At 43.3% G+C, this 16796-nt stretch overlaps 1 protein-coding gene across 20 annotated transcripts in view; it reads left to right on the forward strand.

The window, feature by feature from the left end:
* Positions 1-16796, forward strand: part of mecom (MDS1 and EVI1 complex locus) — a 712647-nt gene that overhangs the window by 577141 nt on the left and 118710 nt on the right. Inside the window, exon 1 of one of the 20 annotated variants that reach the window (XM_033032013.1) lies at positions 1609-1720. The exons of 16 other annotated variants lie outside the window; for them this stretch is intronic. The gene's annotated coding sequence lies outside the window, so the exon portion shown is untranslated. Of the gene's footprint in view, positions 1-1608; positions 1721-13130; positions 13288-14751; positions 15145-16796 lie in introns of those variants that run through there. 3 more of the 20 variants (XM_033032011.1, XM_033032009.1, XM_033032010.1) reach the window with 3 other exon arrangements.

The following is a 16796-nucleotide window of genomic DNA, read 5'->3' on the forward strand; positions in this document are numbered from 1 at the left end:
GATTTATGAAGTGCAGGGCATAGCGGCAAGGCTTCTGTCTTTTTCAAGAAAACTGTTTTACTGTGGCGGAATGTAACAGTCTCTCGGCTCTGTGCCTCAATCTGCGAAAGAGCTGAAAGTCGTTCTATATAATCCTACCTGGCAAGCAGAAACATCATTTCAGGGTGGAAAAATCAATGAGTAGACTACTTCGATAAAGGAAATATTAAAAAGCAATATGGATACCTCGCCCTTCATTACCCTAAAGTGGCCTGACACATGTGTTGTCTTTTTTCGCTATATGTTGGACACCTTTTAAACACTTGCACGTAAAATAGTCTTTCCTGCAACATCACGGTCGTAACTATCAATATTATTCAGTATTCAAAAGGGAACTGCAGATGCTGGAAAAAAATATTATTCAGTAGTCGTTTCCAATATAATTCGTTTAAATTATCCGCTAAGCATCTTGAAGACTATTAATTCGTTTCAAGTTGGCACCGCAGTGCAGCGGGAGTTTGTCTCTTCTCACTCCGACCCTGGGGTTATTTTATTGACTTTTGTGACACCTCATGTAGACATTAGTTTAAAAAAATGAAATTTAAATAAGGAGGAACGGATTTTGAAAATGTTTAACTGATTACTAGATAAAGATTTGTTTTAATTGATTGTGCTAAATGTAGTAATCAGCCTTCGACGACAATTAGCTGTAGATCAGTGATTCGAGACTCCTACATAAAATATGTATCCATTATTTTCTCTTTCTCTCTCACACACACACACACAAACAAGCTGATAAATTTGCAAAGCTCATTTCAACCTTTGCGGATTAACTGAATCAGACAAATCAGGCCGGATAGGCCAAGTGAAAATGATGTTCTTCCTACGTGTCAAATGTCTGCTTTTAGTAGATGAAAGAGCAACTGGCCGTTTCAACACGTTCAGTCAGTCGCCCCTTCCAAGGGAACCCCCGGATGACTACAGAATATATAGGGCGCTGAATCTCGACTGATAATATATATACGAAAATAAAACGAAAGTTCCTAATGATGTGTTGGAATGCACCCTGGACACGGGGAAGCCATTAGCACAGCACATGTGAAAGGGTTCTGACCACCACTAGACCTCCTGATTTACCCTCGGTTAGTCTGTGAAAGTAACCCTTAAAAAAGAGGTATCCACTTACATCCTTCAGGGAGTATCTGTCTGAGCGTAATACCAACTCCTTAATACTCGGAGTAAAAGATTGACTCTTTTTTTTTTAAAGATAAACACATCTTTCAATTTGCTACAATCAAAAAAAGTTACGAGGTGAATCAAAAAATGCTGTGGAAACACCGCGGCCGTTTTGTATAAAATTGCCGTGATCTCCGCTCTCTTGGATGGACAGTTGTAAAGGGGCGCAAACATGCTGATGATCTATGCTCTGCCTTGTCCAGTGCAGTCAGTCAGTCAGCCTGTCAGCTTTCACATCACATCTAGCTTTCATTACCAGTAGAATCATTCCGTGTAAAGTTACGAGTCTTTGATTGACCACTTTATTTTGGGGGGTGGAGGTGAAGGGTGGTGTGTGTGTGTGTGTGTGTGTTTGGGGGGGGGGGGGGGGGATCACAGTGCACAACTGTGTTGGTGGGTAAAAGGGTATGGAAGGAAGGGGGGGTCTTGATTTTTGTAACTGCAACTGAAGTTACAAGTTGAACGAGAAATCATCATCTACCTTAAAAAGCCTTCCGGTGAAACGGTAGGAATGATGCCCATCCAAAATTCTGTTTAAGAAATTGTGTTTAGTTAAAACGTGCACTCTTCAGATGAATAGAGATCATACTTCACCCATAAAATCTTTCAAAAGTCCTGAAATGTTTCTACTTCAACATTAGATAAGTAGTGTCCTTGCAAACAATAGTTAAACCCGGCTACTGTTTTCCTTCTGAACGGGCTGCGAACATTTTTATTTGTTAGGGAAAATAACTTAACTCGTTCGATTCATATGCGAAGTGTAAATGCCACATCTAATGTTTTGCAGGTGTTAACAGGCTGGGGCTTTGTAAATTGGTCCCAATCATTCAATTCCGAACCGCCGATTGCTTATATGAAATTTCATGATGTGTAATGTTGAACACAAATGCGGTTTCACTGTTGCAGTGAATTCTTACACTGATCTGTGCGAATGTTACAGTGTGTCGTCCAAGCTTAATGTTATCCCGTTGGCGAATGGCAATCATCTTTAAAATTCATCTATTCGCCGCAAAGCAAGTCGGTGGGTGGAAAAGCAGAGGATACTGGTTCAGTAGTTATGGCTGCATTTTGAGGGTTGTTGATGTGAAGGGCTTCTGGAAAGAAAGAGGTGTCAAGCGTTTAAAGCGAGAGTGCATCCGAAACGGCGAGACACAAGAGAAGTGGGACCAAGGACTGGGACACCTTGGCTGTAAATAGAGTAGGGCTAGTGAACTGTCGCAGTTACAAAATATATTCTATCGCTAATATAATAAATTGACACCAGTTCAACATTTGTGTTCGAACTGTTGTAATTTAACTTTCAAATATATATTTCATCGTGTGATCAAGAGTTGGCCGTTTGGTTTCAAGAGACAGAATGCATTGCCGAAAGATTAATACGATTTGTAGTGAAAATGTGCAAGTACTGGCTTTCTTGTCTATATAACCAAAATATTACAGCTAAATTGATGACTGTAGAGGTTTCTAAACACGTTTTGTAAATAGTATTGACCCTGTATTTGCATTGTGTGCAGTACGTATTTTCCATTTGTCTGAAGGGATGTGAAACAACACCTGGATTAAGATTGTTGTTAATCCCAGGTAGGCAGAAGAGATCTCCGATCCACCCAGGGTGTTTGTGGAAACTGTTGATCTAATGCACAATTAGGACGGATACCTAACAAAATAAATTGCAACTTTAAATCTCATCTGCATTTTCACCCCTGCCATAGGGAAGAAGGTACAGGAGCCTGAAAACTGTAACGTCCAGGTACAGGAACAGCTTCTTCCCTACAGCCATCAGGCTATTAAACACTACAATCTCAAATAAACTCTGAACTACAATAGACTATTATTATTGTTATTATTATTATTATTAATATTATTATTATTATTGCACTACTATTGTTTGTTTTGTGTATGTGTACATATATATATATATGTGTATGTGTGTGTGTGTACTTGTGGGTATGTGTATATATAAACACACTGAACTTTTTTTTTCTCTCGTTTATCATATTGTTTACAGTGTACTATGTTTACATATTCTGTTGTGCTGCAGAAAGTAAGAATTTCATTGTTCCATCTGGGACATATGACAATAAAACACTCTTGACTTTTGATTTACATATTGTGTACTAATTAAACTGTATTGAGCCGAGATTTCCACCCCACCCTCTATCTGCCTTTTGATCAGCTTTCTAAAACAATACGGGTCATCGCCCTACAATCGTTACTTGAATAACCATGAAAGGAAAATGTGCTTCAGGATTGTCTCCTCCCTAACAGTTTCTAGGAACATCATTGACAAAGTAAGGTCGTAAACTCAAAAAACGTGGCAGAGTTTGCCTTTGGCGGGCGCGGTATGATGTTGATTACCGTGTGTAGTTGGTATAGGGACACCAATGCAGCCAACTAGTGTGTAAAGATAATGCCACACATGCTATATTGGCAATTTATATTTAAGGTCTGTATTTCTCTCTCCTTGAGTTCGCATTCCGGCACGGCTAAACTTTAGTATTGTTTTTGAATCTTTCTAGGCATCGAACTGCGATTTGGTTAAAAGTTGGCATTTCTCTTGTAAGTTATAATTAAAATGTTTCAGCTAAGGGATAAACCAGTGAAGTGATCCCGTGTCTGGCATTTTCATTACTAATAAATATCTAATATCTCAGCGTTTTAAACTGACATAACCTCCCCCGTCTCTAAGTGCACGTTGGGACGTTGAATATGTCGAAGTCAGTCTTTCGTCCAATCCAAAAGCCCCGACTGAAAAGTTCCCGGACATCAATCCCGAACGTGAGGATTCCGACCGGGCTGAACGTGGGAGCAGGTAAAATAAAATACTGAATGGAGAACTGGGAGCCGCTACGAGTGTATGAGGAAGATTAGAAATACATCTTTAAAAGCCTCTCCCACGTGGAGGAATAAACAGATCACCGATACCCACCTCTCTCTCTCTGTCTCCGTTCCCTCTTTGAAGTTAGAACAAGCGATTAGCGAAACTTGTCCTTCTCTGCGTTCCGACACTGATCGGGGGGGGGGGGGGGGGAGTGAAACCAAAATCACGGCAGGGATTAGTGGAGGGCAAAGAATGGGAGAAGCCTCGGAAAAAAAGCCTTCGAATTCAAGTAATAAGGAGTCTGAAACGTAAATAAAGATCCCGTGTTAATAAAAAAACAGACTTGCTCTGGTTTCCGATTTGGTTTCCCATTGAACACAGCGATCGGTCGGTCGGTCCCAGTTTCTGAGCGTGGCGTGTCGCGTTTAATCAGCGAAGGTGTCGTTTTAATGAAGCGAACGGAGAAAGTTGATGAAGTATAGTCGTGGAGAGCTCTGGTAATTGTGAGAATGATTAATGGCAATCAAAATCACGCCGTCACAACAAGCGGAGCCAACAAAATATTTGAGGTGGGGGGGAAAGAATCGCGAAAACAAGCAGACTCTGGAGATACCGTCAGAGTAACTGGAGGAACAATATTGAGAGACTGTAAATACGGGGTCCCAGCCAAATTGCGCTTTCTGCTTTATACCCCAAATATATTTTATTTAATGTGTTTTATAATAAACAGTCATAAATTGAAACGTTTGGAACGAAAATGATAAAATAAAGTCTTATTCTTGTTTTCTATTTCTATAACTATTTCTATAACTATTTCCTCCATTTTCATCCACTTTCGTATCCAGTCTATTAATAAACCGGTCGGGGGAAGTGAGATAAATTTCAGTGAGTTGGAGACAGTTAACCTGGCCAATGGTGTTTATCTTTGTGGACATTATTTTTAACGTTACAATTTAGTTAGCGATGTCTGAATTAATATTGAGATTCATTGTTGTTTTTAATACTCAGGGCTCCCATAGTATCTGCGCATTATTCACCATGTAACATGCGAGCAATTAAACGTAGATCCTGCGGCTTGGAACCCTCCAGCAGCCCCGACAAATGGGGCGCCCGGTTTGGAGTCCAGATCCACAGTGTTTGAGAAATTGAATCAACTAGATAGAGAGGGGGGGGGGGGGGGGGGACACACGTAACTCTCTATGCAGCACATTATGGATTGTGGAACACTGCCACTGTTTGCATCGTCCATCATGAGTGGTGTTTAAAACAAAATGTTTAATTGAGGCAGCAGATTCCCAGTCCCCACTGTATGGCTGCACCAACAGAATCCATTAATTAAACGCCGGTACACATGTAAATAATTAGAGCAAAGAGACGGCAATTATACAATACAGTCCTCAACTTTTACACACATGGCCCATGTAATTGCGCCTACACTCACTCTCAGCACAATATCAGATCTTCGCCTCCCCAGTTACATAAAACCTATATATATATATTAACAAATATAATTTGTTATTCAAATTTTAATTTTAAAAGAGGAAAACGAATCAAATGTTAACCTTATTCTAGCCTTAAAGCAAATGTTTTTGTTTTACTTTCGATTTATTAATAGAAAAAAATCCACGTTATGTAAATATTATCAAATATATTGACCTCTCAAGATTTTCCATCTGCCTGGAGACGGACTTTATGGCATGTCAGTGCCGTCATAGCATAACTTTAGACTGGAGGTGGCCGTCTGAATAAAGAGTGGTCGGATGCTTAAATTCCTCTATTCTCACTGTCAACCCATCACACTTTGGTTTTTGATCATTTCAAGATTTTCTTTTCATGGCAACGTTTCTAAAGCACCGAGTCACCGCGTGTAAGGAAAGCGAGCGGTCTTGTCAACTGGCGCTAGGAGGTGGATCGGTTAACATTTCCGCATGAGCCGCAGGTCGCTGCTTCCCTTCCCCGGCTCCGATTAACAAATCACCTCTTTTGCACGGCGAATGAAAAATATCCTCTTGCGGCGAACTGCGGAAAGTTTGCGAGAAAGCAGAGGGGGGGGGGGGGGGCTGAAGCTTTTAGTTCCCTTTCTGGTTGAACTGAAACCATTCATCTTACACAAATCACTCGTTGAGGATGCGTGAAAATTAACACGGGAACCGCGTCCGCTGAAAGTCGGGATGAGAGGACAAGATCAGTCCCAGGAGACCCAGGTCATGTTGGTGTGCGTCGCTGGATCCACTCATCCGAGTTTAATCACATCGCACTCGTATCAAATTCGAAATTAAGTGGCTAAAATTAAGAGACCAACCATTCAAATTGCAGAAGAGAATTAAATACCCCAGCATTCCTAATACACTAGATTCGAAATCACATCTAGTATCTATTTAAATACACATTGTGCACAGAGGCAGAATCACAAACTCAATCACCTACACGGGTCTCAGGCACACTGCACACAGAGGTATACATGTACAAGGGCCCAGGCAAAGCACATGCTATAATTCTAGGGAAACACACTTGAATGCAGTTAGCAGGTGTTTGACGGCACACACACACACACACACACATTTTAATAAACAGCTTTAATCCCAGCGTCATTGTGATTTCAATAATTATTTCTTATTTAATAAGTGAGTGAAAGGTGACGAGGAATCTGATCAAATTCAGTGTCTTTAGGAAGGTGCAAATGGCCGCAATGACAGTCCCACTATTTCTAGAGGTGGTCGGTGATGGTTGGGGTCGGGATGTGTATTTTGTGGACAGCGTCTCACGTTACCTCTTCAGAATCAGATTCAGATTCAGATTTGGTCGACCCTATTTTGTGCGGTTCTAACCGACTAGCTACTGGAAGGGAAGTATTACTTTTGGGAGAACACGGAGATTTATTTTCTACTGGCACTCATTGGATTCGATTCCGGACAGCCAGTAGCCACGAGATATCTCTTGGTACTTACCACGGGGCCGGGAGAGCAACAGATGGAGTTAGTGGGGTGAGCGAAGGCGGTAACTCACACCCGTTTACTCGAAAATCGTCTCGCATCCTGGAGTGGGGTGTTACACCTGTTGGAATTGAAATATTTGTTTTTCACATTTCATACATTTAAATTGCAAAGAAAGTTTATTGTCAGCTTTGGCGTATTTTCTTTTGGATGGGAAGAAGTGAATACAATGTTGTGGGTTTGAAGATTATGGATGAAACTAATTGTCTATGTTGTCCCAAGCAAAATCTTCCCCGAGGAAAATAATTAAATTGCCAGTGTTGCTTTCAAAATTGCAACACTGGATACCATTTAAACGACAGTTGAACAGGTACATGGATAGGAAAGGTTTAGAAGGATATGAGCCAAACGCAGGCAGGTGGGACTAGTATAGATGGGGCATTTTGGTCGGCGTGGGCAAATTGGGCCGATCGGCCTGTTTCCTATGCTGTATCTCTATGACTAATGTGCCTTTCAATAAATTCAAGAGTCATAATAGATACTCAGAAAATACCTTAGTAGATATCAAACCATAACACAGGGAACTGCAGATGCTGGAATCTGGAGCAAATGTGCTGGAATACTCAATGGGCCAGGCAGCATCAGGGGAAGGAATGGATAGGCAGTGTTTTGGCTCTGGGGCATTCTTCAGACTGATCACCCTGAAGAAGGGTCCTGACCTGAAACGTCGCCTATCTATAACCTCCTCAGATGCTGCCTGGCCCACTGAGAAATCGAATGGGATTGGAACCAGGTTAGGACTAAAGACCAATGGCACATTCAAAGGTATTAGATTTTTTTTTAATGGTTTCAGTGTTGGACCACTAATCCAGATAAGAATTTGAATCCTACCATGGCAGGTGGGAAATAGAAATTCAAGTAGAGTCATGGAGTTGTACGACAGAAATATTGTCCCTTCAGCCCACCACATCCATACTAACCTTTTTGCCCATGTACACAAATTCTGCCTCACAGCACCAGATATCCGAGTTCAATCCTGACCTCAGGTGCTGTCGGTGTGGAGTTTGCACAGTCTCCCTGGGACAGTGTGGGTTTCCTCTGGATGCTCCAGTTTTCTCCCACATCCCAAAGATGAGCGGTTTGTAGGTTAATTGTCCTCTGTAGCTTGCCCCAAGTGTGCAAATCATAGATGTGGATCATAGTCATACAGTGTGGAAACAGGCCCTTTGGCGGCAACTTGCTCACACCAATCAACATGACCCATCTGCACTAGTCCCACCTGCCTGCGTTTGGCCCATATCCTCCCTAAATCTGTCTTATCTATGTACCTGTCCAAATGTTTCATAAACATTGTGATAGTACCTGCATCAACTACCTCCTCAGGCAGCACCTTCCATACACCCATCAGCCCCTGTGTGAAAAAGTTACCCCTCAGCTTCCTAATAAATCTTTACTCCCCTCACCTTAAACCTAAGGCCCCTGGTTCTAGATTTCCCCTACTCTGGGCAAGATATTCTGTGTTTCTCCCCGATCTATTCCTCTCATGAATTTGTACACTATTCAGTGAAGGTAATCTGCAATCCCTATGTGATTTTAACAATGGCTGTCCCTGAATGGCCTGGCATGCAATGAGTGCTTCAAGTAAAGTAGGGTGCTGGAGTAGACAGGTGAAGGGGTTTGGATATTCCAGCATCACCCAGTTGGAGAGACTGGAAAGGGCAGATCCTGCAGAACTGTGACCTCTCATGAGCAAAATTAGGAATCACAATGATGAAGCTGAGAAATTGGGCATAGCATTTTTACCTAAGGCATAATAGATTCAAGGAATGCTATTAAGGAAGATCACTGATGCAGAGAATTAAAAGGGGGATAAGGAAATAATTGACCAATGGGGAGAAGGTGATATTCACCTTTTGTTACTTCCGACCCCCTCCTCCCACACAATAGAATCACCCTTTAATTCCTCTGATGCAGATCATTAACTCACGATATGTTGTAAACTCTATCAACTATTTCAGCACAAATCCCTCTTGGCCATCCCCTCTTTTTATATTTTAAGTATTTTTCTCTAAAACCCACCTTTATGCCAAACCTTCTGTTACCCCTCTTAATCTTTCCTTTCATCTTATATTACAAAACAGAAGCAGGCCATTTGGCCCACCAGGTCCTTGCCAGCTTGCAGGGGAAGAATCCCTGCCACATTACCGTTCTCCTCATTCCCCTGTATTCCCCTGTACCTCTGCAATTGGCTTTTTCTCATGCATGCCCTTCACCTCCCCCTTGATTTATGATTCAGTATCGATTCATTCATTTCAGTCCTCCTATCAAATGTCTTGGGACATTCTCTATCTTAAAACTACGGTTTTTATGTTTGTCACTCTCCGACATAAAAATTGGTTTGCAGAACTACTGGCTTTTCCTGTTCTGAAATCCTTTGCAGGAAATGTCTCCCCAAGACGTTGTTTAAAGAGGAAAGCTTCTTTAAAAAAAAACCCTTGTTCGTTTTAAAGGGGAGATGACACGTGCCAATATCACATGTTGTATGAAAGTAACTATTTCAGTTTTATTTATATTAACTTCAAAACAGGCTCAAAGGGGCAAAGGAGTTATTTTCTTTAAGTATGCATTTCATTATGTTTTAAATATTTATGTGTTCAAGTATGTCAGTGCAATTCGGTTTGTGTGCATGTTTTATGTGCTATTTTCGTATGTGTAGTTATCTGCATGTCTGCTTTTTTTCTCCTTATCTTGTTGCACGAGTCCATGAACAGTGGGCTTACTTCAATAAGATCTGTATTTTTGTTTTTTGTGTATGTCCATGCACAGTGAAGAGAGAGAGAGGATGGATATTTATTTATTCCTGTACTTTTTGTTTTGCATTTCATCTCTGATATAGTTGTTCCATGTGTCTCAAAAGCCTGTATTCTCTTATATCGTCATACTGTCCCTCAATGTGACACTTTGTCAGATAATTGTTGAAGCAACTTGAAAGATATGAGGTGATACCAGGTTCCCAGATGCATTGATGTAAAGGGCATCTCAAATATGCCCCATGGACCATTGGTATGTCTGGACAATTCAGTTCCCTGCATTTGATTGTTAGGAAAGGAGTCCATTTTTGGTGGTTATTATTAATATGTTTCCAATATTAAGACAACAGTTATGCATTACCACTGAGGCAATACTGTGTGTACTGTATTCACTGCCCCTGAGCCCTGCAACTATTCAGGATGAGGGCAAAATGCCCCAATCACTTTGGAAAAACTCTATATTTCCATCTTTATTTCTTGCCTGTCCCTTTTTTTCATTTTTTAAAAATTTCTTTACAGTTTCCTAAAGCCACGGGTTGTGAAAATTGTCTTTGGTGGTAAAGCAACACTAGCAATTGGAAATTAACAGCCGGGTTTCACCAAATCCATATCCTCCTCAATTGAAATCAATGAAAAAGAAAATTGAATGTAGTGTAAGTTTGACTGCCAGTTTGTCGTTGATTATTTTATACTCATCCCACCATGGTGTTCACCCCGCCCTTGACCCTTAAGAGGCACAGATTCACGAATCTATTCCAGCTGGTCACTTGCAATGTCTGAGCCACTTGAGTAAGTGTCAGCACACTTGTTTCCTGCAGAAAACATCACTGTTCTCGCCAGTCTGGATACAACCATGTTTTCCTTTCGGGGATACAGCCAAGTAATAACCTCCCTATTCAAAACTCACCATCCCTATTCAAAGACCTCGAAGTAAAATGTGGGGCCGAGTTTGACATCGGGGTACATTGTCACACGGGGCACTGTTATTATTCTGTTGGGGGTTGCACAGAATGTAAGTGGATGTCTCTTTAGGGATGCAGTTTCCTTTGTACGTATATGCTTTTGCCTGTGCATATCTGTGGGCGTATTTCTGTCCCGGCGAATCTGTCCACGCATCTATCTGATGGTGTGTGTAAATTACTTTATATAAATGCGAATGTCATTAGGTCTATCTATCGAATCGATTCTGATCTCCGTGTGTACAAGAGCTAGCGTGTGTATGCTTTGATGACCCGGTGTAGGTGTAATAAGGTAACATTGACAATTCAGGTTGGGGAAGAAAACTTAGTTTGTGATGAATTAAATCGTCCCGATCACTGCCCCTTTAAAAGTTGCCGTAGATCGAGTTATTTTCATTAACATGACTACACAGTATAAGTTATTAATGTCATTTCCTGGATTTCTGTGACTTCTCAACCGATGCACGATGTCGCAGTCAATTGTCCAGTTTCTCCTTGGTTGTTTGGTCTTATCGCCGAGTGTCCTGGTATTGTTCTGGCTATTCTTCGGTTACAACTGGTCAGAACTGCTGTCAGGCCACCACGGTCAAATGGCGCAGAACAAGGGGACTAAGACTCAGAATCCCAGACCCAGGAAAGTCACATGAAAGTTAGAAGGTTTCCCCCACGCACAGTTAGAACCACAACTGCTTACAGTAATGCCGAGATGAGCATTTTAGTTACGTGTAAAAACAAATGGTATATTGGCCAAAATCGAAATCTAATGTCGGATCATTTTAGTATCGATTGCGATTGCCATCTGCTGGTTAGTTTCTGGCATTGGCGCGTCAGGAAACCGAGTCCGGCTCCCAGTCTCACAGCCTTATCAATATAAACCTAATTTGCCCAGGACTTGCACCCGATTCTCGACCCTTTTGTTTACACAGCAACATTTCCTGCTTTTCAGAGGATTGTGCTTTGGCTTTTTTTTTAAAAGAAAGAAAAGCCAGCTCTATATCAGAAACGCAGAACAACTCCACATAATAGTAATCAGTTTCCCAGCTCACCGCTGCTTCTATTTAACACACAATGCATCATAAAACAAATCCCCCATCCTGACAGGAAGAAAATAGAACAGCTCATAGGTCCAGCTTGTCCAATTTATTGCTAAATTAAAAAGGTCCAACAATGGACATCTTGAGGAACGGCAGGAAACTGGCAGCCAGCAACCGGGGCTCGCTGGATGTTCTCAGCAGCGCGAAATCCATGGGAATCTCTGGGCAGGTTTTGGTGCTATTTACAAAGGAATCCCGGAGTTTATCCGGCAATACCTGGCGTCTCATTTAAAGCCGCGCGTCAACAATTTCACATGCAACAAAACAAACACACACACACTGTGAACCTGAAAATGTAATATTGAACTGTTTCCCCCTTGCAACGTCAGGAATAGCGAGTTAGTTAAAGTAATACAATTTCGGCGTGCACTTTCGGGGTGTTTCGGCAAGGTTTGTATCATCTGTATGCGGCTTCCCACGACAAAGAATTGATATCCTTGAGGAAGGCTGCACCAAAAACATAAGGTGCAGCGCGCTGCAGAAGGCGCTTGGAAGTCTCTCCTGTGTTCAGATTATGAATAACCATAAAATAAAATAATGATTATATCTTTAAATGGGTGAACGAAGCCTTTCTTTAGTTTAAAAGTGCTATCTGAAAAGTGCTATCTGAAAAGTGCACACACCTCTCTTTAGGCGTTCGCCTTCGCCACCAGAGTATATCTCATTAAAAGTTTAAGGTCAAACGGAATAGATTTCACAGTACTTTGTTACAGCCACTGCTGAGAAAAATCAGAATGTTTTAAACAAAAAGTTTCCTTCTCTCCTGAGTCTTAGTCTGAGGAAGGGTCTCGACCCGAAGCGTCACCTATTCCTTTTCTCCAGATATGCTGTCTGACCCGCTGAATTACTCCAGCATTTTGTGTCTATTTTCGGTCTTAACCAGCATCTGCAGTTCCTTCCTATTACAAAGAAAAGTATCATTTATTTTACTGAATGACACGAAGCCAAAATGTCCCCCCTGTGTGTGAATGTGTCTCTCGCGGGGTTAGCATCAGAGAGACAGTTTGACCTGATGGCTTGGGGTGGCAGAGTGAGGAACGGGTCTTGGACTTGAAAAAGGGTAACCGCGCGGAGAAAGGCCTCGGCGTCTGAGCACCTTGTAAAATGTTAAACAAGTCAATTAGCAGATAGCTGGACGCTCATCCCCCGGACTATCAGAATGAAATAATTGAAGTATCGTCAATGAGGAGGGGAGGGGGGGGGGGGGGGGGGGGGGGGGGTAGGGTAGAGACCCCAAGGGTGCAGCCCGGAATGCCACGGACACTGAATGATCAGTTTGTTCATGGGAAATCCCTTTCCTATTCGTGACCTCTGATCTATTCTTCCTGTCTGTCCTTGAATGAGTTGCTTTTCTGAAGAGGAGCCATATGAATATGTATCTCTGAGCGTGTGGATCTGAATGTGAATCTCTGAGTGCATGTATCTATCTCCCCGCCTGAAATATGTTTATGTTCTGTAAGTACTCGTTGAAGTTATGTTAACAATCCTCGTTCCAGGGTATGTATATGTAATTTTAATAAGCATGGATAAAAGCATTTTCAGTGTCATTGTAATTCACGTCCCGTGTTAAAAGGTCGTTTACATTTTTAGATAACTTTGTGTTCACTTGTTTTGCTTGTTTTTTTTTAATGTGCATTTATCGTATGGAAAAGTTATCTAGTAATTGGCACATTTTAAACCGAAAACTGCCGGCCTCAACACTGCCATCAACACCTCTGATCCCTCTGCAGCGGAGAGTTTGCCAAACATCTATATCGTGTCTACCCGCCGATGCTTTATGTTACTGGAGGCAGCAGGAAAATGACCCCAACTCGGTCCCAGTCTTATTCACTCCGGCAACCCAATCGTAGTTTTCCCAAGGCAGAGTCACCCTGGGCAAAGTTGCATCAATGGGAACAGATTTTTTAAAAATATATTGAATAAAACACTTCGAACCGTTCAAAAGGATAATGAATAGCAGCACTGCCGAGTAACAGTCGGAGCAATGCAGTCGGAGGCAGCTGAAGTGTTGGTTCCCTAAGGCCAATGGGAAAGACAGGTCTAGAGCCACTCCAGTCGAGGAAACCTTGAAGTAAGAGTGGAAATCGAGATAGCTCTGTGTGGCCAGGGATCCGATTTCAGCAACTGATGTGTGTAAACACAAGCCTTGTGAAGCTGGAGTGGTGGGTGCGGGATAAAACAATGATAAAACAAAGTATAATGCACTCCCCGTGAAATTGTCCTTACAGGCACCACACAGCAATTCTGTTCATGAAAGTGTAGCGAGGACAACTGGCACCGATAAAAACAAAAGTTTCGAAGATTTCACGGAACATATTTAACTAAGCAAACTTTAATCACAAACGGAACCGTTCTTTATATTAAGTGCGTTACGCGTTCTCAAGTTGTTCAAATCGGCCCCTGTTTTTCTCTTTTTTATTTTGATTATTTATTGATTTCCATTGTGTTAACAGGGCGTATAACTCGATAATGCTTTACCGGTTAGTGTGGCCGCAACAGCGCTACGTTGCCCGTCTAATGTTGGCTACTGATAGACGCGTTATTAAGTGGCAGCTTTCATTGTATCCTGACTTGCAGCCGAAGGTAATGCAATCGCGAGAGAAAGAGAGGGGACGCTGTCTCTTTAAATCCAGCCCATGTTAAACGGTCACCGGGTTACTGTCTTTTAATGAGCTCGCCAGGAGATCGCTCTCCAATAACGACCTTTCGCTGACCTCGGCGATCGAGGACGTGTCTGACACTTCATCAGAGCGAGAAGAAAGGAAGAGACAGACGGAGAGAGAGGGAAAGGAAAAGGGCGCTTTCGGTCCAGGGAAAGCCGCGTGTTTGCAGGGAACTCTCTCTCCACCCCCCCCCCCCCCTCCTCTCTCTCTCAGCCGGGAGCTGGTCCGCACTTGCCCCCTCCCACTGTAACCCCCACCCACCCCAGTGGGCCAGCACGGGGATCACTCATCCCCACGGGAGCCGCTTCCCCCACCCCCCCAAAGTCCCACCCTGTGATTCTTCACAACTTGGTGGCCTTGACCGAGCATTGCTGCGCCGGCCGAATAAACTAACCCGGAGTGTTAGTCAGTGAGAGAGAGAGAGGGAGAGAGAGAGAGACCGGCGTAGAGGCTGGGATCAACCACCCCCCACCCCCACCACCACTACCACCAAAGCAGGAGTCAGGGCTGTCTGGGAAGGAGGGGAAGGGGGCAAAAGATCAGCCGGGAGTTAAGCCCTGGGCGGCCAGACCAACTGGATTTGGATTGTGTTAACGGCAGTTGAAGCAGGTTGGTGTCTGTGAACGCCCCGTCCAGTCCCATCCCGAAGGTAAGCGCCGGCCCGCCGCTCTCAGCCCTCTCTCACACCCCAGCGGCAGCGAGGAGCGGCCGCTGCCCTTCGCCCCACCGCCCGCTCCCTCCCTCCCTCCCACCAAACTCTTTCTCTCTCTCTCTCTCCCTGTGTTTCCTGCAAGTACACCGCCGCTCACTTTTAAAACAAGCCGGCAAACTCGGAAGAAAGTTGCTCTCCGTTCAAACTTCATCCTGTTTTATTATTTTTTTTTAAAGACTCTTTCCCTCGCCCTGCCAACACATGCACACGTATCTGGCAGCGCTGTTACTATGGGCCTGCCCGGTGGGAAATGCTCCCGGTTAACGGGAGTCTCCACACCGCGAACTCCCCGGAGCATGGACCCCCTGTAACAGCGTGCACCCCCCTCCAAACAAAACACATCAAAGCAGAAATAAAGTGCAACACTGCATAATTCCCGCGGGTTCCTGCCGCATTATCAGGGCATCTGACCGCCCTTGTCCCCTGTCTCTGTCTCTCTCTCCCCCCGGCGTCTCGGGAACGGGAGCTTCCTCTTCTTAGACCGGAGACAGACCCGCGTCCTACATTGTCTACCTATCGCTTTCTAATCGAGGCCCTTCCATGTAACTGGGCTTAAAACGGCACCTGTGGAACCAGCCGCACTTTCGACGAGTCTGTGCCCCTGAACGAGTGGGAGAGGCGGTTTTGAACAGCGGCCACAGTCCCTGACGGCCTGTGCCTGTGTCTACCGCTTCACCCACTTTCGCTTTGCCACAGATATCTAATTATTAACAAGAGGGTGAAGGAGCACGATCTACAGAGAGTCTGAACCTTTCTATTTTCATCCCTCGCCGTGTATAAACAGCTAGTATCTCTCTACATCACCGTCTATAGCTCTCGTTTCCCTTTCCCCTGACTCTAGTCTGAAGAAGGGTCTCGACCCGAAACGTCACCCATTCCCTTTCTCCAGAGATGCTGCCTGTCCCATTGAGTTACTCCAACATTTTGTGTCGAGCTAGTTCATACAGATGTGTGGAACCACGCTCCAGATGTTTACCAATATGACCTATATTTATGTAGGTCAGATCACGGTATCTTCACTCTCAATGTGCGGTGATCAACGTTTTATTATGTTTTAGAAACGCAGCAAAGAGGGTACATAAATAATATTCATGTATACTTTTACAATATACATATTTAATACTAATAGATCATAACATATTTGGATAAAGCGCGACTCAAAACTCCTCCTTCAATTTTCGGCGACAACTTCCCCGCTATCTGTAAGTGGCGAGAGTTAATGTGAAGGCAGTCGTCTGTCTCCACGCCGAGAGTATCACAGGCCGCGAATATTTTATCCACAAAGTGGTTCTGAACGGCTGCAGTTTCTGGAGTTTCACCGTTGCCCTCGATTTCTGTAATTTCCGTAAACTGTGAGGGGGGATCGGCGCAGTTGAGAAAAGAGGAGGCCGGATTTACTCAGTTAAGATTAATCTAACAGCACCTTACCATACAGTAGTCTGTCCCTGAAAGTTATTGCAAGTTAATGATCTGGAGCAGCTCCTGTAGAGGCTGTCTGATTTGCATGTTATAGTACTTGAAGGTTAGGTAAACAGAGACTAGCCTCTTAACCTTCAGTCGTTGCGAGATAGAACCAGTTCTTCCAAAAG

Source organism: Amblyraja radiata, chromosome 13 (genome assembly GCF_010909765.2).
Source record: "Amblyraja radiata isolate CabotCenter1 chromosome 13, sAmbRad1.1.pri, whole genome shotgun sequence".
Taxonomy (NCBI): domain Eukaryota; kingdom Metazoa; phylum Chordata; class Chondrichthyes; order Rajiformes; family Rajidae; genus Amblyraja; species Amblyraja radiata.